At 41.3% G+C, this 24623-nt stretch overlaps 1 long non-coding RNA gene across 3 annotated transcripts; it reads right to left on the bottom strand.

The window, feature by feature from the left end:
* Positions 1-1207: 1207 nt before the first annotated feature.
* Positions 1208-15700, bottom strand: LOC144456328 (uncharacterized). 3 transcript variants are annotated; one of them, XR_013485399.1, is made up of 3 exons: positions 15509-15700; positions 10072-10193; positions 1208-3247 (listed from the first exon to the last, which is right to left on the bottom strand). It is a non-coding gene; the product is annotated as an uncharacterized LOC144456328 (long non-coding RNA). The 3 variants fall into 3 exon arrangements; XR_013485400.1 differs by lacking the exon at positions 15509-15700 and adding an exon at positions 10347-10620; XR_013485401.1 differs by lacking the exon at positions 1208-3247 and adding an exon at positions 5305-6559.
* Between the last annotated feature and the right edge of the window lie 8923 nt (positions 15701-24623).

The following is a 24623-nucleotide window of genomic DNA, read 5'->3' as shown; positions in this document are numbered from 1 at the left end:
GCTTGGATCCCCAGTACTTAGCATAGTGTCTGGCATACAGTAAATGTGCAATAAATGATTTTTTATTCATTTGTTCATTCATTCATTCATCCCTCCCATGGATTAAAATTCTCCAGGCAAAGTCATCCCAGGAGAGATAGAAAGCTTCTAAGAATGAAATTCTGAAGACATAAAGTTAATAAACAGCCCATGCCCTTTGACCCAGTTATACCACTACTATGTTTGTACCCCTTTAAGGAGGCAGAATAGACATCTCTAGCCTCTTCTCCCCCCACCCTTCTTTAAGGGAGGCTTTAATCCCTGCCGGGAAGGGAAGCAGGAAGTTGGGGCCAAAGGCCACTCTGTTCTCCTCAGAGAGAGAAATTACTAGGCTAGAATTATATCTATCTGCCCACTTAAATATTGTTAGTTTAGGGATAAGCATTAGAGAGAAGGGAATAAGCATTTATCTAGTGTCTTCTATGTGCCAGGCACTGTGCTAAGCACTTTTTTTTTTTACAAATATTATCTCATTTGATCCTCACAACCACCCTGAAAGGTAGGTGCTATTATTTCCCCCCATTTGACAATTGAAGAAACAGAGGTAGGTAGAGATTTAATAGCTTGCCCAGAATCACACAGCTAGTAAATGTCCGTCTGAGTCTGCATTTGAACTCAGGACTTCCTGACTCTAGGCTCAGTGTGTCACCTCACTGCAAAAGGGCCCTGAGGTTGAGGTAGTGGAGCGTCAAGGTGAGACCGCCAGCACACATTCAGCATAGGAAAGTAACAATTTATAGATGCAATCACCTGCTGGGACAGAGCAGCCAGCTGCCTTTAATTGGTAGCTCCTCTTACATTCTCTCCAGAGGGGCTCAGTGTTAAGTGTGTGGTCGGCAGCTTGTGCTCCCCAGGGTCGGGCAGGATGTAGTCTATCCCTCCTGTCGCCTGGGTTTTACCTTTCTCTGAATGGAACTATTTGGCTTTGAGGCTTGCCAGTATGGTCTCTTTCAGAAACATAAAAGAATGTGTTTGGCTCTAAGCTTTTTAGCTCCCATTGTTCAGAGACTGTGTTCTCTGAGTGTTGTTTCCCATGCATTTGCATGTGTAGTATAATGAAACACGACTAGTTCTTTGGGATCTTCAGAAACATCCACTGCAAGGCCCTGCCCCTGGAGCTTGACTCAGGATTGAGTGTTTTCCCAGGAAAGAGAAACAAGCCAAAAAATAGTAGACAATGATTTTTTTTGAAATTACATTCAGCACTTTAAAACATTTACTTTAATGAGAAAGGTCAGTGTCCTCAAATGCAGGAAACGGAAGAAACTTCGAGGCACTCTTAAGGAAATGTATTTGGAGACTGACTCCCAACCATTACTTGTACCTCCCCCTTTTCACAACTTAAGGGGAAGTGGTTTCTAATTTGGAGATAAACATGAAACACATAAAACCTGAACTCCACACATTCCTGAGTAATACATTTTTTTCTTAGAAAAATGTCCTTTGGGGAAATTATCTTTAGGATTTATGTGTGTGGGGTAGGAATTTACTAGAAATCAGTTTGCTTTTTCCTAACCCTGGGTAAGTCACTTAACCCTCCTCTAAGACTCAGTTTCCTCATCTGTCAACTATGAGTTGGTGGTGAAGCTGACAGAGCACCGGGCCTGGAGTCAGGAAGACCTGAGTTTAAATCCAGTCTCAGACATTTACTAGCTGTGTGATTCTGGGCAAGTCACTTAAATCTGTTTGCCTCAGTTTCCTCATCTGTAAAGTGAGCTGGAGAAGGAGATGACAAATCACTCCAATAGCTTTGCCAAGAAAACCTCAAAAAGGGTCATTAAGAGTTGGGCACAACTGAATAACCACAACAAAAAATGAACTGAAATTGGACAAGATTAGAGGTTTATAGATTTAGGGTGGAGGGGACTTTAGAGGTCATCTAATGTAACCCCTTCATTTTAGAGATGAGGAAACTTTGCCCCATAGAGCTTGAATGTTGATGGTCACATAGTTACCTACCTCACAGGATCTACTTGGAGTAGAGGGGATCTTAAGAGGTCATTTGCCCAACTCCCTCATTTTACAGGTGAGGATATAGGTTAAGGAGGTAATATAATTTGCTTATGGTAGAAAATGGTAGATCTGGGATCTGAATCCACATCCTCTGCTTCCTGGGAGGTCCAGCATGCTTTCCGCCCCTCCATGTGGTTTCTCTAAGGCTATTTCTATTTCTATAATTCTATGATTCTCAGGGTTTAAATTGGGCCAGATCTCACAAGAAAGCAAAGCAGATTTTGGCGTCTGTGTTTTTGATTAGGGAAGAGGCAAGGAAGTTGGTCCTTCATCTGAGTTCGGTCAGGAGAAGGTTGGGAGATCCAGCCACCTTTATTTGACCATTAAAGACTCCTTGTGGATTCTGAATGTTTATTTTCTGTACTGGGCTGAGCAACCTTGCTGGAAGTGAGATGGCTGTAGGAGGATTTTTTTTTCTTCTTTTTTTTTCTTTTTCCCCAGGAGTGAAAAACAGAAAGCTGATCTTTGGTGTGAAACCACAGCTCCAAAGTTAAAACGTGTTGAGTGTTTCAGTCCTGGAAAAGGCGACTGGAGAAGCCCTGCAATTATGTCCTTTGCTCAGTCACAGCCCGGGGGGGGGGGGAGAGGAATGAGGGCATTCTGAGGAGGGTGGGGGGTGGTGAGGATTGCAGGGACACAAAAGTCAGGAAATGACCCCTGGGATGGGATTTCAGAGGCGGTAGATTAGAAACAATGTGGCCTTATAACTTCTGTTCCTTTGGAACATACCATCCCAAGCAAAAAAAAAAAAAAAAAGGAAAAAAAGAAAGAAAGGTGGGGGCGGGAGGGAATGGGGGTGGAGGGGGAAGGGGAGCTGGGGGCGGAGGTTAGTGCAAGCTGACATCTTAACTATAATGAGCTGTGATTGAACTGAGGATTTCCTCCATGAAAAGATGTCAGTGTGCATGTATTCCGGCCCCCCCCCCCCCCCCCCCCCGCCCAAGTTCAGAAATGAGGGCGAGCGACAGCTGATTCTCATTGTAGGGCCCCAGTGAAAAAAGGAGCCCACTAGACAGCTTCAGAATACTGAACTGGGAGCCTTTGAGAGTTTTGTTCAGCCAGCGAATCCTGGGTCTGTCCCATAGCGTGCCGCGAGCCAACCCCTCGGTGGCCAGAGCGGCGCGGAAAGGAAGCTGGTCCAGCCGATGAATGGGGGTTTTGTTCCCGCGGCAGCAGTGGTTACATTCTGCAGGCCCTGCAGATACAACAGAGGCTGTATGAGAGGGGAATGGAAATGAGGGTTTGGCTCCCCCCAAAAAAAGGCCTACTCCTTTCCATTCGGAGGGCAGAGGAATGCTGGCAAGTAGAAAAGGAACCCTCTGGAGGGAACACCACTCGGCTTCTCTGAAACCCCATTGAGAGCAGCCCTTTGATGCCATTAAAGCCCATTTCATTGCAGACGTGGGGAGGAGGAAGGGGCTGTCAAGATTTTTCTGTTCCAGAGCATGTGTGCACCTTTGTCGGTGGGCTTGGTTACTTACAGACTGCTCGGGAGCCTTCGTGCTGGGACCTCTCTGTCTCTGGTTCTATGTCTCTCTAGATATCTCTCTGATTTACTTTGTATCTCTGTCTCTACCCTCACCCCCTTCTCCCTCCTTCTTGTTTTCTTTTTCTTTCCTCCCTTATTTCTTCCTCTCTTTTTCTGTCCTCTTCTTCCTCCTCTCTCTCCTTCCTTCTCTCTTTTGCCACCTTCTTCCTTGTTCCTATTTTTTTGACACTCTCTTGTCTCTGTTTTCCTCTCTGTCTCAATCTTCCCTCCCAGCTCTGTCCCTCACTCCTGTTACGTCCTCTTCCTTCCCTCCCTTGTTTTCTTTCTGTCTTACTTGTCTCTGTGTGCCTCTCTCTGCCTTAATCTGTCTCTGTGTCTCTGTCTCTTTTTTCCTTCTCCTTCCCTCCTTGTTGCACTCTATTCCTCCTCCTCCTTCTTTCTCTCCTCCATGTCATCGTCCTCCCTCTGTCTCTGTCTCCCTGTGTCTTTATCTATATCTGACTCTCTTGTCTCTATCTCTCTCTGTGCCTTTCTCAATGTGTCTTTTCCCCTTCCAACCTCCCTCCTTCCTGCTATCTCTCCTTCCTTCTCTCCTCTCCCTCCCTCTCCTGGTTTCCTTGACCCTCTCTCCTCTCTTTGTGTCTTACTTTGGGCTTCACTGTCTCATTCTTTCCCCCCACCTCACTCTTGCCATCTCTCCTTCCTTCCCTTCCTTGTTCTCTGTCATTCTCTGTCTCTGGTCTCTCTGTCTTTCTTCTCCAAAAAGCATCAAGTTCTCCATTAAACAGATTAGGTTTTCATGATGGGTGTGACTCAGTCTGGACTCCAGCCAGACTGACCCCACCCAGAGATGGGGCTTTGAAAGGCTTCTTTGGGCCCTTCTTCATTCACCTGTCTAACTGCAAAAGTTGAGGCAGAAAAGAAAATGTGCTTTGGGGGGAGGGAGTTGGTTCTGAAGCTGTTGCTCATCTTTTTCCATGTTCTCAGAGGCAGGGTGTGGGTCATGCTGCTGTGGGCCCAGAAGCAGTGTCACATCCAGACCCGGAACATGACGTAACTGGGCCCATCCCTGAAATAGTTCATTCTTTTTAGAAGAGCTAGGATCTAACAAGGGGCATAGTGCCTATGCACATAGTAGGTGCTCTATAAATAAGCTGATTTGGATAACAGCTTATTTTTTGGGGGGGGCAATTCCACTGGATTTTCAGATAACATTATATAATAGAACCCCAGTTCCAATCTTGACTAGTTATATCACTTTGGTAAAGAAACTTAGGGGGCAGCTAGTTGGTTTGGCGGATAGAGCACCAGCCCTGGAGTCAGGAGGATCTGAGTTCAAATCCCGCCTCAGACCAGACACTTGACACTTACTGGTTGTGTGACCCTTGGCAAGTCACTTAATTCCCATTGACTCAATTAAAAAAAAAAAGTAAAAAATGAGGTAGCTAGGTGGCACAGGGGATAGAGTTCCAGCCTTGGAGTCAGGAGGACCTGAGTTCAAATCTGACCTCAGACACTTGACACTTACTAGGTGTCTGGCCCTGGGCAAGTCATTTAACCCCAATTGCTTCACCAAAAAGCAAAATAAAGAAGAAAAAAAAAAAGGAAACTTAGCTTGTGTTACTTTCCCCCCTCTACCCTGTCCCCCCATCCATGTGACTTAATGCAGGGGTATGCTGGAGCCAGCTTGAACTGGCTAGATAGCCAGTTGTCAAATTTTCAGTGTGATCATTTACACCAGGGAAATCAGCAAATGCTACAAGTCAGGGATTGATTTATCATTTTATTGATTGTCTAGACTTAAGAAAAGTGGTAGAGAAAATGTTAATAATGAAGATTAAATTTAAATAAAAAATGGATCATTTGTATCCCCCCCCACATACACAAAGAGCTGGTTGTTAAATACCAACACACCCCTTCTGTGATGAGAGTACTGCATTAGAGAGACCAAACACTGTAATGGAAAGGTTAACTGGATCAGGAGTTAGGAGATGTGGATTCCAGTCTCAGCTCTACTACAAGAATCATGGAATTTCAGAGCTACAAATCTGTAAGGCAGCCAGGTAGGCCTAAAGTCATGAAGACTTGAGCTTAAATTTGGGCCCAGATGCTTACTAGCTGCATGATCCTGTGCAAGTTATTTAAGTACTGCCTGCCTCAGTTTTCTCGACTGTATAATGGGGACAATAATAGTACTTACCTCCCAGGATTGTTGTGCGGATCAAATAAGATAATTTGTATAAAGCATTTTTCGAAGTTCCTGGCACATGGTAGGCACTTAGTAAATGCTTGTTCCCACTCCATTTGTGGGTAACAGATAACGGCTTCATTCCTCACTTCCCTCATGTACAAGATCAGGGGAGGTAGATTAAATGATTTCTAGTTTTACATTTGCTAATCCATGACATATTAAAGCTCCTTAAGCTCTAGAAAAAAAAAATCATTCGAAATCGGAGCTGGGCCCTTTACTGAACCTTCTGTTCATGTGTATAATCTGTGACTACTGGGGCTTGATCATGCTCTGATTTCAAATGAGCATTTGCATCAGGGCATGCAGACACTAGCCTGCTCACAGTGTTAGGCCACTTATCCACCTGAACTAGAAAGAAGGGAAGACAGGTGGTGGTTGGGGACATTGGCTATTCGGAGGAACAGGAGGAGTTGGAGGCTAGGAGGAGGGAGAGGTTTACAGAGTAAGACAGGACTGCCAACACTTCCTGAAATGACCCTAGGGAGTATGGGGGCATTCAGAAGGGGAAGGCGTCACTGCTTCTGAGTGAGTGGATGCTTCTTCGCATTGGCAAGGCTGAATCATGCTTTCTGTTTGCACAGAGTCATACAGTCCATCATTCATTCATTCTTTAAACATCCCAGGGAAGTGGGTCAGTGTCAGTAATGGTTATGCAGGCTGTGTATCATCAGTTGCTTCATATTGCTTGAAATACGCCTTGCCAGTTATTTTAATATTGCTATTTTAAGGGTTGTTTGATCTATAACCTGGGTGTTTTCATCAGTCGCCTGAAAGGGATGGAAGCAAATTGAAGAAAAAGAAAAGAAAAGAAAAGAAAAGAAAAGAAAATTTTATTTCCAACCAGAGAATTCATGAGTACATAAATGTGAGATGAGTAGGGGGCATACCACTTCAACCCAACAGCCATATACTTACAAGAAATACCACTTAAGGGAAACGATCATGACTTAATTAGGGTTAACCATTTCAACACAGTGTTCAGATCCCACCTCCTCCCCTCTAAGTCCTCTCCGCTCCCCGTACATACACACATAGGAAAAATTAATGAGTAACTTAGAACAGTTTGGATAAGGAACCACTCCAGGGGAGTGCTATTTTGTGGACTCACTACCATCAGAAAACAGGCATGCAGTTAAGAGCCTACTATGTGCCAGGCACTTGGAGGTTTTGGAGTCCATAGCTCCACCCTCCCACATCCCATCAGAGGGACAGAGGGTAGTAACCAGTTGGAGTCCCAAGGCAGCCACATATGCTACTTCTCTGCTTCATGTCCATGCCATGAATGTAGGATGAAATTGCAGGTCTTCCCCTTGCTTCCCCAGTGATCTACCTTAAGTCTGTTCCATCTGGTGACTAGAGCCCAGATGTGAGGGAGCAGTCAAAAAAGTAAGCCACAAGCATTTATTAAGCACCTACTAGGTGCAAGATACTGTGTTAGGTGCCCTAGATACAAAGCAAAATGCAAAATAGTCCCTGCCCTCAGGGAGTTTACATTCTTCTAAGGGCATACAATAAGTATATACTACATAATTTGAGGAGGAAGAGCAGAATAACAGCTAGGGGGATCAGGAAAGGATTTCTGTAAGGAGGGAGGGAACACCTACTATTGATCTCACAACAATCTCGTGAGATAATTCCTCATTTTATAGTTGAGGAAATTGAGACAGAAGGTAAGTGATTCACCCAGGGTCTCACAGCTAGTAAGTGTCTGAGACTGTATTTGAACTCAGGACCACTTCCAGGCCCAGCAGTTTATCCATGGTGTTACCTAACAGCCTCGGATAAAATTTATTAAAGAAAATTTATTACTGAATTTATTATTAAAATTTATTGAATAAAAAAAGAAGTGTTATAATAATACTAATCTGGGTATATTTCAAGTTTCATGATAGATATGTTTTACCCAAAGTTATATATAAACCAAAGGTTTTTTACATTCAATTCCATTTTTCCTTTTGTATTACATGAAACTTTCAAAGGGATTTGATGATCATTTCTGATTACTTTTTAGTTTTCTGGTGGCTAAGCCTCAGATACTTTAACTTTCAGTATTTTCTGCTGGCCCATTAACGACTTTAATGATTTTAAAAAACCACTCAAATGAATATGCTAGAAAAGTCTCCTCTGAGGTTCCAGATTAATGACCTAGACTTGACCTTCCGCTCTCCATCCCACATATCCATTTAGTTGACAGATGCTGTTGATTTTGCCTTCACAACACTTTTCATATCTATCCCCTTTTCTCCACTCATATAGGCACTGCCATCATTGGCTCTCACTGGACTCTCGTGTTAGCTTCCCAATTGATCTACCTGTTTTCAATTTCTCCTTCCCTAATCCATCCTACTTACAGCTGCCAAAATAACTTTTTTCTATCACTCAAGACCCACATTACTCCCTTACTCAATAATCTCTTGTGGCTCCCAGTTGCTTCAAGGGTAAAAAACACAAACTCTACAGCTGGATATTTAAAGCCCTTACAAATTGGACTTTGGTTTCCCTTTCCAGGTTCATGTCACATTGCTCTTTTTCACACACTGTGTTCCAGCCAAACTGTCTCCTTGCTCTTCCTTGAGCTGGGCACATGCCGTCCTGTAGACCTGGACTGCCCTCATCTATGCCTCTTGGATGCCTTAATTTCTTTCAAGTCTCAGCACAGATGCTCCTTTCTATGGGGGGGCATTTCTTGAATCCCATAGTTATTAGTACTCTTTCCCTCCTTAAATGATCTGGCACTTCTTCAGTAAAGTGTAACCTGCTTGAGGGAGGGAGCTGGTTTTGTTTTGTCTTTGTATCCTTAGGAATTAGCACAGCTCCTTGCACATGGCAGATGATTAATAAATGCTTGCTAAATGAATGATTCGTGATTCCTTTTATAAAGTCAGGAATTCTTTGTGTAACATATCCCAGTTGTTTCCCTCATCTTTTGAAGGACAAAAATATTAAGAGAAGTCAGGAAGTAATTAGCTATTCTGCTTTTGGCAGAAAGAAAGCTCTAGCAAATGTCTAAATGATGGCAGCTCTTCATTACGTCCCATCCGGATAGCCAAGTAACCCCTACCTGGAGCTGGTGCAAAGCAGGCTGTCCTTCCTCTGCCGAGCCCCCAGGCCAATGTTCCTGCCAACATGTCCTTCTCCTCCTTCCTGGCTGTCCAGCTGCTGATCTTACATCCCCCACAGCTCCACCCCTCCCTGAGGGAGCTCAGAATTTTAGCTACACTTTGACTCTTAGGCCTACTCTCTTCTTAATAGTGCTTGGCCGCTCCCCTCTAGGCTGTAAGGTCCTCCAAGGCAATAAACTCTGAAGGCTCCTAGGCCTTTCCATCTGTCCTTTTACACATATTGTTTTCTCCAGCTGTGAGCATTTTAAAAGCAGGGAGTATCTTTCATATATACATGTATGAATATACACAAATAAACACACACACACATATATATACATAAGTTTGTGAAGAGTTCTTGGTATAGAACTTGGTACATAAATGCTTTTTCATTCATTCATTCATTCATGCAATCAATCACGATATGAAAAAATGCTTTCTAATTTCTCTGTTTTTTTTTAATGTGGATTTATATATTCATTTTTCTTGAAGGGATGTTAGAATGCCTGATATTTATGGCATCTTTTAAAACAACTCAAAATTCTTCTCATGTGACATCTTGCAATCACAATTTCCCCAGAAATTGTGTGGAGGGATTGAGAGGGACAAAGCAAGTGTAATTATTCCCACTTTACAGATGGAAAAACAGTCTCAAAGAAGTAATTGTTATATTGGGGCATAGTATGGCAATTGTAGAGCAAAGACTAGGGTAGGGGAAGGAATACGAATATTTATAGTGCCCATGAAGTATCAGGTGTTGTGCTAAGCAGTTTTAGAAATATTTCATTTGATTATCACAACACCTGCAAGTTAGGTGCTATCATTATGCCCATTTTACATTTGAGGAAACTGAGACAAACAGAGGTTAAATGACTTTCCCAGGTTCATAAAGCTAGGAAGTGTCTGAGGCCAGATTTAAAGTCAGGTTTTCCTGCCCAATGCCACTGCCTATACAGACCACTAGAAAATTTTATATGTACCCCCCAAATATATAATGTATAATCAATATAATGTACTAATATAACAATATGATATTAATACAATTAATTATATTATAACTATAATGTAATTAATACAATATATTAATATTATAACAAATATATGTTTATAGAGATCATCTAACATGACCCCTCATTTTAAAGATAAAGATGCTGTCTTAGAGAAGTTAAGCAACTCACCCGAGGTCGAACAGCTAGTAACTGATCAGAACTTAGGCCTCTTTCTTCTAGTCTAGTGATCTTTCCAGTTACAGCTACTTCTTTCTTTTGACTCCCAGTCCAGGGTTCTAGCCAGTAGACATCTTAAATACAAATAAATACCAGTGGCTTCCACAGTATGGACAACAACTAAGAGACATGTGAAATCAATATCATCAACTAAGGTAAAATCTCCTTTACTATTTAATGTTGTATTGATTTTCCATTTTTGAAAGATGTGAATGAGGTTCACTTACCCAACTCCCTAGTCCTTTTCTCTATTGGTGATTTGTCTAGATGCCAGAAAAATCAAGACAAGACCTCCCCTTTATTTACCAGCTGGCCCTTGGCCCATTGGTTTCTATGCCAAGGCTCTCTAGAGATCTAGGTCAAGTCTTTTATTTGCCATGCCCTTTGCGCAATGGAGGGGAGGGGGTGTCTTATTCATCCTGTCTTGGGCTCCCTGAACATCAGAAGGCAATGTTATTTACTCAAGCACTGGGCTTCTAAGTACTGGGGTGGCCAATGTTTATTCAAAGAGCCGTATGGGCAGCTAGGTGGGGCTTTATGGAGCTGCTGGTCACGTGAGGCTATCTGAGCAACTCAAGGCCTCATGAACTGGAAGGCTGGGGCGGGGCGGGGGGGGGGTGCTACAAAGAAGGGACTATAAGGGCACACTGCAATCTACAGTCACATGTTCACTAAAGGGTCATCTTGGGGCAATGGGAATTTTATTTGATTGGATTTGAAGGATCAGAGGACATAAATTATATAGAAAAGATAATGGGGTAGGGGGAAGACAGAAAGAAACGCAGAGGACAAAGAAAGAGATAGATATAGAAAGGAGAGAGAGAGAGAGAGAGAGAGAGAGAGAGAGAGAGAGAGAGAGAGAGAGAGAGAGAGAGAGAGAGAGAGAGAGAGAGAGAGAGGAAAGAGACAGACATAGAGACACCGATATTTAGAGACACAGTGAGACAGAGACAAAGAGAGATAGTGACAGACAGAGACAGAGAGACAATGGCAGAGAGAGATGGATGTAGACAAACAAAGAGAGATTGAGAGGCAGAAACAGCAAGAGGAGAGTTATTTCTGTTTACTCTGTAGGCAACGGTTAAATAAAGATGATCTGGGCCGGGAGCAACACTTTGCTTCATCTAATTACACTCTCCTTTGGTCTCATGCTAAATCAGTGACTATGGGATCAGCTCAGATCTTCAAACTGACAGGCTCAGAGACCTCTTAGCCTGCCACATAGTCAGAGGAGGAAAAACGAAGGTTCCTGTTTTATATTTAAACCAGGGATTGACTCATAATTGTAGCTGTCATGAGGGGGGTGATGGAGACATTATGTAATCTGGTTCTTAGAGCGATGTGTGTTTAAGGTTTCTGCTCTGTTCATGCCAGAGGAAATTTTGTCAAAGGGACAAAAAGAGGCTGTGCCCACTGAGGGAGAGCTCAGCTGACTGACTTGGTGTGGTGGAGGGGCCCACAGAGTAATGACAGTGACCTCTATTAGACTTTCTCAAGTTTATCCAAATCCACAAATGAATGAATTTCCTGTGAAAACCAACTCCCGCCTCCCTCCTTCTTGTTTTTCCACAGATTTTAAATATGGATATTGTTGGTCAAAGGCGGCAGCAATAAAACAGTGACATAATGCAGTGGAAAGAGTGAATTTGAAGGCAGAGGATCTGGGTTTGAATCCCAGCTCTGTTGTGTTGTTCCTATGTCATCTTGGGCAATTCATTTAACTTCTCTGGACCTCAGTTTCTTCATCTTCAAAATGATGGGTCGGGCCAAATGTCTGAGGTCCCTTACAACTCCAGATCCATGACCCTATACCTAGAGAATAGTCTATAAAGTATCTCCCAGCTCTATAAACGTTATGGAGAAATGCAATCAAGGTCCATAAATATATTTACTGGACTAAATCTCTTTTTCCTTAGCCCTTTTTGTTGTCATCAATTCTTCCCATGCTTTCCAGTGTCATAAGTTGCTTAGGGACACAAAGGGTTTGTGTTGTCACATAAGGCAGAGGTTCTATTTTTATTTAGGGCTTTTCCTTGCGCACAGTGTGATTTCTTGTGGGCTGGAGATAGTTTAGTGAATAATTTAGATAATTTAGCTTTTAGATAATTTAGCTTTTAGTGAACGCTTTTAGGTAAGGCCAGTATTCAATGCCATGGAAAGATGTCTGATTAACTCATTTTAATTTAATCTGAAAGGAATGAAGTTTCAATTGTTTTGATAGAGGGAGGACTCTTGGTTTCCATCCAACTAGTAATACCTGACGAGAAGACTTATTGGAAGATGTTAGAAAATAGAATTCATTTTCTCAGAAGAACAACGTTGAAAGCAAAACAGTACTTAAAATGAGATTGGAGGGATGAAAGCCAAGAACAGGAAAAAAAAATTAGCCTCTGAGAATGGGGCTGACCTTCACCAAAATTGTTAAGTAAGCAAAGTTTGTTTTGGGGGCCTCCCCTTCTGTGAGGGAGCCATTATTTCCTTGATTGTTAATTCTTGAGAGCTGAAATGAGAATCCTTAAAAATACAAATAGATACACTCAATTAATCAACCAACAAACATTAATTAGGAATTTGCTGTGTTGGCAGGCACTGTTCTAGGTGCTGGGGATAAAAAGATAAAGCAAAAGAGTCCCTGCCCATAAGGAGCTTCTATTCTAATAGAGACAACATGCACATACACAAGCATATATAATACCTATACAGTAACACAGGTACAATAAAACCTTGGAGGGTAAGGCATTAGCAGCTGGGGGGACCAAGAGAGACCTGATACAAAAAGTGGCTTTTGACCTAAGTCTCCAAGGGAAACAGGGATGCCAGAAGGTAGAGATGAATGACAGTATGAAGGACAACCAACCCAAAGGCCTGGAGTTTGGAGATGGGGTATTGTATGTGAGGAGCAAGAAGATGGCCAGCATAGGAAGGACTGCAGAATGTGTAGAGGGGTGTAATGTATAAAAAAACCTGGAAGAGTAGGATACAGCCAGGCTGGAAAGAGCTTTAAATGCCAGAGTATCCTAGAGGAGATAGGAAGTCAGGAGATTTGGTTGAGTAGATAATGACATGGTAGGGAAAATCATTTAGGAAAATCACTTTGGATACTAGGTGGAGGGTGGATTACAGAAGGGAGAGATTTGAGATAGAGAGTCCACGTGGGAGTTGAAGATCATCTGAAGAAGGTGGTGGCTGTCTGAGTTGAGAAAAGGTAACATATGGGAGAGAGATTTTAGATATGGAAAAGACAAGAGAACCTTGTCACCGATTAGATATGTGGGGTGAGTGTGAGTAAGGAGTTAAGAATGACACGGAGGTTGCTAACCTGGGTGACTAGACGGATAATGAGATGCTTATTTCAACAGAAATAAGGGTGATTGGAAGAGAAGTGGATCTGGGAGGGAAAGATAGTAATTCCTCTTTTGACATGTTGAATTTAAAATGACTATGGAACATGTAGTCCAAAATATCTAGGCTGGGCTCTGTTTGGGACATGCTGCGTTTGAGATGCCTAGGGGAGATGTATCCAGTTCAAAACATTCTTCTCCCAGCCTTAGTTTTCTTCATCAACACAATGGAGATAATAACACCTACCCCACAATGTTGCTGTAAGGTTCCAATGAGCCAGTGTTTGTAAAGTGGTTTCTTAAACCTTAAAGCACTATGAACATGCAATCTATTGTTATTATTTAGAGCTACCCCATCTTTAATATCTATGCTTCTGGAAATATTATTCTTGGTACACCATTTCAACTGTTGGGATATGTGCCCTTCACCATTCATTGACATCACCTAAAGGGGAAAAAATTCTCCATCAAAGACCACTCTACTCCAAAGTCCTAGCCTTTGCCCCAAATTTTCCCTCCTATTTGGATACCCTACAATCCAGTTCCCAGTTCAACTGGCTAAATTCAATCCAATCTAATTAATATGGAAGATTTTCAGTAAACATTTATTAAGCACCTACTATGTGCAAGGCACTGTGCTAGGTGCTGAGGATACAAAACCAAAATGAAATTAAGTCCCTGTTCACAAGGAACTTAATACTTTTCACTGGGAAGTCTTTCTCAGGATAGGAGAGACTTTTCAGGTATCAATTATGTATAGTTAAGGTGCATTACAGGTGTAGTTTCACATTAGTTACATTAGCTGCCTAGGGCAGGTAGGTAGGTGGTGCAGTGGATTGAATACTGGGCCTGGAGTCAGGAAGGCCTGAGTTCAAAGCCAGCCTCTGATACTTACTAGCTGTGAGACCCTGGACAAGACAGTTCGCCTCTCTTTGTCTCAGTTTCCTCATCTATAAAATGGGGATAATAATGGTACCTACCTGCCAGGATTGTTAATTGTTAATTGTTAAGTGCTTAGCACAGTGTCTTGCACATTGTAAGCCTTATATACATGTTAGCTATAAGCTATCCATATTTAAAGCTCTTAAGAATCCTTTCCAGGCACTAAATTTCACCACTGTTCACATTTTTCCCAATAGGTTTTACCACCAGGCCCTTACCCTGGTGCTTACATTTCTTCTAGTTAGTCCAGTCTATTTAACCCTTTATTTTTTTGCCTTCCTTTGACCCCTGGAAGAGTTCAAGTACTCTTCTTTTGGGACCCCAGATATCTACCTTCTGGCTTTGGCCCCTACAAACATGAATATTGTTTTTCTCTCCATTTCTTCTTTATCCTCTTTGACACATAGACACTCTAGAGCATGCTTTTTTTTTTTACCTTTTTTTTTTTGTGTTATGGACTCCTTTGGTCATTTGGTAAAACCTAAAAACTTAAAATAATATTTTGTTGCCTACTTTCATAATGGAAAGAAATGATAAATTTCAGTTGTAGGCTAGTGAAAAGAAAGGTATAATTGTTATCCCAACCAAGTTTGAAGATCCCCCCCAAAATCTGTTCACAGGACCCCCTTCCTCTCCTCTAGGTTTAGAAACCCTGTCCTAGAGGCTGTTCTTTGGCCCTTAGAGGTCCTGATCAGCCTTCATGGATTTTCCTGTCTCTTCTATCTTCTTTCTTTTCCTCTTGCCCCTCTCTCCTTTCTATACAAAGTAAAACAATATTTTGAGAAGCTTGGTATCTACCAGAGAGGTATCTTGGGTGGATTCAGAGCTAGCCTTGAAATTGGAACCATATGAGTTCAAATCCTGCCTCTGACACATACTCAGTGTGTGACCCTAGGCTAGTCATTTAGTTCTTTCAGAGCTCTAGATAGCTCTAGATAGTTGCAGAAAAGGTCCAACCTACACTGGGAGAGGAAGTTCCACCCTGGGAGCTCCCTATGCCAATGAAATCACAGGTCCAGTCCCTATTGCCCATCTGAGGGTCCACCTAAGGTCTCCTATAGGTCTAACTTTTTTTGGGGGGGGGAAATCAGAGTTAAATGGCTTACCAGGGTTGCACAAGTAGTGAGTGTCTGAAGCCTCTTTTGAACTCAGGTCCTTTTGACTCCAGGGCTGGTGCTCTATATACTGCACCACTTTAGCTGTCCCAGGTCTAGCATTTTGTGATTCTGTATTAACAATCACCCCTCTTAGCCCCACTGTTGTTTTTGTTCCTGATAATCTTATCAGCAGTTCTGAACAACCCTAGAGGGCATTAAATATTTTCTCAGCAATGCCCTTTAAAGGGCAATGAGAATTGCTGGGGTGGGCAATGAGAGGGGAAGAACCGGTATTATCAGTGCTTCCCCCCCACACATTTCCAGGAGAAAGGCTCAGTCCTCTCAATACTGGGGACCTTTTATCTAATGTCTTATGGGAATGGGAGTGTCCCTTGCCTATTTGTGGGGGAATAATCAATTTTCAGCACTGGTTGACATTTCCCAAATATTAAAGCTGACAGACTTCCTTAAAAACAACAATTCTCTTTAAAGAAGAATAGAAAACCATTTTCAATGAACATGAAAATTTCACCTGGAATTTTACAATTTTAGGTTGTTCCCTTAGGGGGGAGGTAGTGCCAAAGTGATGACTTTGGATTTCCCCTTTTGAACCAAGCTATGGATTTAGTCGAGTACAGTCATTGTAGCCTGGGACATTATGGTATGAGTGATGGGTGATGCAGGACTACATAATGAAGTCTAATCTGGGCTTATTCATTTTTCTTAGTAATGGAGAATGAAAAAGCTTGATGTGACCACCCTCCACACCTCTTCCTTTAGATGCTTGGTATGGATTTTCTCCATCATAGCTTTAGCAAAACTCTGGGAACTGGTATGTGTTTTTCCCTTGTATCCCTCCCTCCCCCAATCATCTTATCCTACCCCTGAGGAACCATTTTTTTCTGTCAAAGATCACTGGCTTACAGAAAAAAATGAAGACCCAGATACTAAAAGCAACTTTAATTCGTATTCTTCTTCATTTTAGAGAATTTTTACATTTTTTACCTCATTTTTAAATTCAGGAAAAAGGAATATAAATGTTCATTCAATGAGTAAAATACGTATTTCAGATCTATATGATGACTTAAAAAAAGGCAGGACGGAAGAAAGGTAGAATGGAGTGGTAAAGGTTGAGGGGGGAGAGAGAATGGGGGGGAAGAGAAAGACAGAGACAGAGAGATAGAGACAGACACAGAGAGATAGAGAGACAGAGACAGAGAGACAGACAGAGAAAGACAGAGAGAGGCAGAGACAGAGAGAGGCAGAGAGAGACAGAGATAGAGAAAAACAAAGAGATAGACAAAGAGGTTGAAAGACAGAGAGACAGAGCACCATAGGAAAAACTGAGGCAAAGGGACAGACATAGGAGGAGGATCAGAAGAGAAGAAAAGAAGAAGATTAGTAGAGAGAAGAAAGGAGAAAGTAAGAAAAAAAAGAGGAGGTAGTGTAGAGAGAAGAAAAGAGAAGAGAGAAGAAAAAGAAGAGAAAAAGAAGGGAGGAGGGGGAAAAGATGGAGGATAAAAAATGAGGAGACAGAAAGGAGAATGGTTGAATTTCAGTAGGAAGTCACATCTTGTTCATTTAGGAGGTAAGTTTCAGAGAACTATTTGTTATCTGATGCTCTTGGAAATGGTTAATTTCATGATCATTTTTCACAGTTCATCTACCGTGAGTGGAATTACCTGAACAACCCACCCACCTTTGTTGTTCTCTAAGAAGAAGCAGTAACAACCAGCAATATCAGCCCAAGGGCCAGATGAAATTAAGCTGAGGGCCTGATTTGACCCCGAGGCTGGAAGTTTCCCTTGGCTCCCTGACTGCTTATTCAGCCAGACAGCTATGAGGCACCATCTTTAGAAAGGATGGACTAGCCAAAGGGGACACTTGCCAAAGTAAATTAAAAGAATACAAATAGAAGGGGTGGTCTCCATCTACCAGACTACAGTGATTTATTTAGGGCCAAATATGATTAGGTGTCAATGAGCTGAGAGTTGCTTTTCTCTAACCTTCAACAATTATGTTTAACATAAAAATTTCATCAAGCTCACTAATAAACCTACATTTTCTTCTTCCATAACCTCAATTTTCATGAGAAATGGAATGAAGACTGATTGACATAAGGCTTCTCCCAGAGGCAGCCTGCCGTTATGGACTTCTCATTCCCATGTTGTCAGTCTCCACACCTCTTTTTCCCTTTCCTTTTCCCTTCACCCACACCCACACCACTTTTCATTCAAATCTTGTAAAGCCTCAGAAGCAGACTTTGGGAGACAAGCCAGCTAAATGTTATTGTAGAGGGAGCAGCAAACTCTTTTTCCATGCTATCAGTGGGTCTTTTATGCCTCTAAGTTGATGTGTATTGAGGTGAAGAAGGTGTAGAGGAAGGGGCGGAGAGTATTCATTAATAGGGTTCGGTCTTGAAAGGCCTTTGTGATATTATGGCAAAACTCTTCAGAATTCTGAAAGGGGTCACTGGTGGTCCACTGGTATTTATTTTCTCTGTGTACTATTTTAGTTAACTTGTCAATATTGGCTCATTTTAATGAGGCCATGGGAGAGTAGGAAGAACATTGGACTTATACTCCTAGTATTAACAGATTTCATACTGGAAGGGACATTAGAGGCCATTTAATCAACTTCCTCAATTTTACAGATGAGGAAACTGAGACTCAGAGAAGTTACAGAGACTTGCCAAAGGTCATGTGGCTAATAAGCAGGGAGGAGAGAGGGAGAGAGAGAGAGAAAGAGAGAGAGAGAGAGAGAGAGAGAGAGAGAGAGAGAGAGAGAGAGAGAGAGAGAGAGAGAGAGAGAGAGAGAATGAGTATTGAAACATAAGTCCTTTGATCCCAGGTCCAATTTTCTTTCCATTGTACAGTGACTTGGCATCTACTACTGGCTTTATCGATAACTCCCTTCGGCAAGTCACTTTCCTGTCTCCCTTTCCTCTCCTTTAAAAAGAAAGAAAGACAGAAAGAAAGAAAGAAAGAAAGAAAGAAAGAAAGAAAGAAAGAAAGAAGAAAGAAAGAAGAAAGAAAGAAAGAAAGAAAGAAAAAAACCTGTCCTTGCTACCCAAGCAGGGATCAAGTAAGATAATGGATATGTTAATGCTTTGAAAAGGACAAAACATGGTGTAAGTATAAGGTGTGATTGCCATTTATTCAGTAAACATTTCTTGAATGTCTGCATTTTCAAGGATATGTACAGTTGGAAAGAGAGCTAGGTTTGCTATCTAGCAAAATGTAACACATCAGGCAGCCAGGTCAGATGGTACATTGCCACTTCCTAGGTACTAAGAGAAGAAGAGTAAGGCCTTTTAGACCATTGCGTAGATCCCTAATGGAGCAATATATGACAAAATCTAGACAAACCATACAGCATTGGACTAGGAGTCAGGAAGATTTGAATTCAAATCTAGCCTCAGACACTTACTAGCTATGTGACCCTAAGCAAGCAGCTTAAACCCTTGTTTGCCTTAATTTCCCCATCTGTAAAATGGGGATAATAATAGTAGGTTGTTGGGAAAATCAAATGATATAATTATTGTAAAGTACTTACCATAGTGCCTGGCACATAGTAAACACTATACAAATGTTAGCAATTATCATATTATTATCTGTATTTGCAGAAGGAGTTACCAGTGAAACTCTGAAATATCCATCACTGGAATCATGGATCTTTTTTAGAGGGGTGTGTGGGAGGATTATACTTGTGATTTATATATGTTCACGTTGTCTATTAGGAATGGCTTTTGCTTTTTCTTAGTATCCCCAGCACTTAACACATAGTAAGTGATTAATAGATGCTTGCTGATTGATTGATTGATGGATTTCATTGGTTTCAAGGGTTCCCTGTGAGAAAACTCCTTCTACCATGGTACTTCAGTGCTTGCTTTCCATCTTAGATTCAAGTATGGACTTGAACCCAGGTCTTCCTGATTCCAGAAGCTTCTTCTTTACGTGTTATGCTAAGCTAATCCATTAAGGTACCAAAATAGTATGTGCAAGACACTGTTCTAGGAATACAAAGATGAATGACAGATTGCTGCCTTTAAGGAACTATTATTATTAATAATGATAAAAAATAATATTCATGACCAACTTGTTTTGATACCTTTTAGCTCTGTGGATCTTATCCTGGGTTGTTGGCAAACATATCTGTGCAAGTAACAGAGGTGTGGCTATCTGTAGTGCTGTCGCCCTTTCGCTTACATCCCTAACAATCCAACCTGAATATCCTGAAACCTTGTTATAATTCTATCTTGGGGCTCTATGCTGGGAGAGTGACTTAGGGGAGAGAACATCATCTGATTACTTCTCTCTTGCACTTCAATAACCAAACCCTCTGGAATAGAGTTGATGAAGGATGCAATTTTATGATTTCCAAAATCATAAAAGCCAAAAGTTTGTAGATTACTATGCTTTCTCCCATTTTTCCTTAAATGCATCCACTTGCCTCCACTCCTAAGTCTCTGTTTTCAAAGTATGTTCAGCCTAGCTATGTTTGTCCTTACCATCAATGTTTGGTTTTTTTTTTTTTTGGATGGAAGAAGGTTTTATTTGTGGCATTTATTTATTCAATCCATAAAATGGAAATGATAGTATGTAGCACAGCAGTAAGAATATTGTCTCTAGACTTAGAGATCCTAGATTCAAATGTCTCTTTACTACTTATGTATGTGACCTTGGGCAAGTTATTTAACTTTCTTGTGCCTCAGTTTCCTCATAAAATGATGGGTTGGAGTAAATGACCTCTGAAGATGCATGTCTTGTCCACACTTGCTATTAGACTGTGAGTTCCTTGAGAGCTGGGATTGTCTTTTGACTTTCTTTGTATCCCTGGTGCTTCAATAGCAGATGCCTGTTGAATGACTAACAATATAACCTATGGTTAGCTTGACAAGCTGGACGTTAAATATGGGACCAACTTCTACTGTTTCTTGGAGGAGCCGTCCAGTTAGAGGGAGGAGCCTCGGGTGGCAGTGAACTTCCCAAGTATGAATTCCAGGGTAGCAGTGAGGTTCTGGATGACGAACTGGGGTGTGATAAAGAAAGTCCATCCAGAGTGCAGCATGGAGAGGAATGAGAGCATTTCCCTTATTTAGGACTGTGGGCAACAAAACTGTATTCTGAGAAGGGGTCCTTAGGATTCACCATGCTGACTACCAAAGGGGTCCATGACACCAAAAAGCTCAGAATCCTTCAATTAGATGATATTGAAGGTGTATCCAGTTTTACTGTCTCTGGCATTCTCATCTTGTCCTATTTTACCGAAGCATCTCTGACTTTCTTCTAGTTTAATTCTAAGAATTGTCATTAGTAAAAAAAAAAAGGGGGGGGATAAGCATTTATTAAGCACCTACTATATGCCAGGCACTGTGCTAAACCCTTAGAAAAAACATCTCATTTTATTCTCACAAAAACTCTGGGAAGTAGGTGCTCTTATTATTCCCATTTTAGACTTGAGGAAACTGAGGCAGACAGATGTAAAGTGACTTGCCCAGGGTCGTGCAACTAGGAAGTATCTGAGGCCTCAGATCTGAACTCAAGTCTTCCTGACTCCAGGCCCATCTCTCTATGCACAGGGCCACCTAGATGTCTCAAAAAGCAGCCTGACTTTTCACCTGGCAAAAGCCACTGTTTTGGAGATATGTTGAGGGAGAGATGGTTAAAACTAGAGAAAAAAGCTTCTACTCAACCTCCAAGCATGGTTGTTATGAAACTCTTTTAGTTAGAAAAGAAAAACATTAATTGATGTCTGTGAAATTAAAAAAAATTCACATGTGGAAAAAATTATGTTGATGCATGTTCTATGGAACAGATGGTGACAGTCCTCAAACTTCGCTGGGATTTCCCTTATATGATGAAGTGGGTTATTTCAGTCCTGTTTACAGTCACTGCATCTCTGTGATATCTCCTCTGTCTCTTCTTATAAAAGTCATTTCTCTTTATCATTAATCAAATCACAGACTTTTTTCTCTCCAGTAATTCTAACAATTTGCTTTAATCTGGGAGAACAAATCAGCAGTCTGGTGTGTATGTGTTTGTTTTCTCTCTAGTCAGTGTGTTTGCAAATCTTTTTCAGGAGAAAACTTGATGCCACCCCTGGGAGATCACAACCATCCTTCATATTGGTAGAGCACTTTTCTTTTGGGAGATCTTTTAAATATATGTATTTCCTCCAACTACATTTCAGAATATTTTAAAACTTTTTTTTTTAATTTTGAGTTCCAAATTCTATTCCTCCCTTTCCCCTTCCCTGAGATGGTAAGCAATCAGATATAGGTTATACATGTGCAATAATGTAGAACATTTCCATACTAGTCATTTTGTACAAGAAGACTTGAATAAAAGAAAAAGAATGAAAGAAAGAAAGTGAAAAGTAATATGTTTCAGTCTGTATTCAAATAATATTAGTTTTTTTCCTCCGGGGATAGGTAGTATGCTTCATCATTAATTCTTTGAGATTGTCTTGGATCACTGTATTGCTGAGAATAGCTAAGTCATCCACAATTCTTCATTGTACAATATTACTGTTACTGTATACAACATTTTCCTGGTTCTGCTCACTTCACTTTGCATCAATTCATATAAATCTTCCCAGTTTTTCTGAAATCATCCTGCTTGTCATTTCTTACAGCAGAATGATATTCCATCACAATCATATACCATAGCTTGTTTAGCCATTCCCCAACTGATGGGCATCTTTTGGAAGTTTTTAAAGCACACGATCAGGTGCTTGATTGTTAGCTAATTATGGTTCAATTGGATTCAAAGAGCACTGACTATATGCAAGGAGAGGCAGTTTAGAGTTGTGGTTAGGGAGCCCTCTGGGGTCAGAAAGATCTCAGTTCTAGTGCTACCTCTGATGTAGGCTGACTACAAGACTCTAGGCTAAGAGTATTGGGCAAGTAATTTAACTTCTGATTGTTTTAGGCAATTCTCTAAGACTAAATTGCTGAGCAGGTAGGTGTCAATCTGTATTGGTGGAGGGAGCCTGCTCACTATATTAATGAAATCACAGGTTTGGTTCCAAACCTCCTCCCAACTTCTCCACCCCCTCAAAAAAAGGCATTGTATTAGGCCTTAGAGATACACAAGCCAAAATCAAACCCTCAAGGAACTTAAGTTCTTTTATTTCCAAGTGTGCAAAATTTTATAATGGGGAAACTAGATCTGGACTCTGGGTCCCAGTTTCACTGGAGCAAAGATGACTAAGGTTTTATAGTGTGTTTTGTGTATCCTGTGATCCAATGAGTCACATATAGACCCCAGGTTTCTTGGTTCTTTGATTACTTGGTCCTGTTCCTGACCTTTGATTCTTTTTCTACTGTACCAAAGGTACTTGAGTATTTTTCCTCTTTGAGTGAATCTTTCTTCCTTTTACCAGCTTTTAGAAAGAATTCAAGGGGAAAAAAACCCAAACCTGTTTTTCTTCAAAAAAACCCCCCCAAAAAACAAAACACCCTACCTCCTGGTTTACCTCTTCTAGAATACACACACACACACACACACACACACACACACACACACACACACACACACTTTTGTCTTCTATCAAAGAGTCACACAGCTACCACCAAAGGCTCTTAGGGGCTTTAAAAGTATCAGTCAGTTTCACAGCTGGATTCAGAGTGATTAAAGAATTAAGGCTTAAAGCATTTTCCTACTGGTATAACTTGGTCTTCCATTGAGCAACATTTTTTCCCCTATGAAATAGAGTGCTCTTGTCCTCTCTAAGGCAGAGAAGTTAAATTAAAGGTACAGCAAGCAATCAGCAGCCAGTTGCTTGACCCTGAAGAGGGTGAAGGGAAGGAATTGCCATTCATTCATTCCTGAATCTCCCAGTCAGTTGCTGCTCTTCTTCCATTCCTCCTCCCACTCCACAATTTTCCTCTTGCTGCTTATGACCTTTGCACTCCTTGCCTGATGGTAAAATATGATGATCATCACTGAACAGGCATTGGTGGCTCCTTTGAGCATGCAAAGTTGGGATGCTCCCTAAGCCCTGTGGAGAGACATTGGAATAATGAATTGGTTTTGAGGTGGCTTCTTGGTCCCTCTTCCAAAGAGGCTTAAGTCCTAGGCTTGAAAGAAAATTCTAAATGAAAATGTCATTCTTTAGTTACTTTGTGCTCTCACCTTGCTCTCTCTGATAAATGTGCTTTCATTCACAAGCTCACACTTTTGCAAATGGAGACATCTTAAACTTAACTTGTCCCAAAACTGAACTCATGGGCAGCTAGGTGGCTGGAGTCAGGAGGGCCTGAGTTCAAATACGGCCTGAGACACTTGATGCTAGCTGTGTGATCCTGGGCAAGTCGCTTAACCCCAACTGTCTTGCAAAAAAAAAAAACAACCTACAAAATTGAGCTCATTATTTTTTCCCCATAACCCTCAGCTCTAACAAACTTCCTTATTTTACTTGAAGGCATCATCAATCTGACAGTCTTGATGTGATCTTGGACTATTCATTCTCCCTCATTCCCTTTATCCAATTAATGGTCAAATCTTGCTGTTAATACCTTCACTACATCTCTTGCACTTTACCCCTTTCCTCTACTCACAACAAAACCATCTTGGTCCAGGCTTTCATCACTTCTCATCTAGATTATTGCAGTAATTTCCTAATTGGTCTCCCTGCCTCAAGTCTCTCCCCACTCCAGTCCATCCAAGGTGCTGCTGCCAAAGTAACTAAAGTACATTTCTGACCATGTGTCTTCCCTATTCAACTAACCACAGTGGCTTCCCATTATTGCCTTTAGGATAAAATCCTCAGGTTAGCTTTTAAAGTGCTATACAACTTGTCAGCAACTTATCTTTCCAGCTTCAGCAAATACTACCCTCTCACACTGAGACACAGCCTCTGCTTTTCACACATGATACTTCACCTTCCATTTCAGTGCCTTTTGCCTCTCCTTCTTGGCATCTTGTCTTCTTTTAATAGGCAGCTTAGCCACCATCTTTTCCATGAAGCATTTCCTTATTCTCCCCATCTTCATTGTACAATATTGCTGTTACTGTGTACAACATTTTCCTGGTTCTGCTCACTTCACTTTGCATCAATTCATATAAATCTTCCCAATTGGGAAACAATTTCGTATTTAATTTACTTTGTACGTATTTGT

The sequence above is a fragment of the Phascolarctos cinereus genome, unplaced genomic scaffold (assembly GCF_003287225.1).
Source record: "Phascolarctos cinereus isolate Bilbo 61053 unplaced genomic scaffold, phaCin_HiC Scaffold_3;HRSCAF=262, whole genome shotgun sequence".
NCBI lineage: Eukaryota > Metazoa > Chordata > Mammalia > Diprotodontia > Phascolarctidae > Phascolarctos > Phascolarctos cinereus.
Note: the sequence above shows the minus strand (reverse complement) of the source record. Positions and strands in the feature narration are given on the sequence as shown.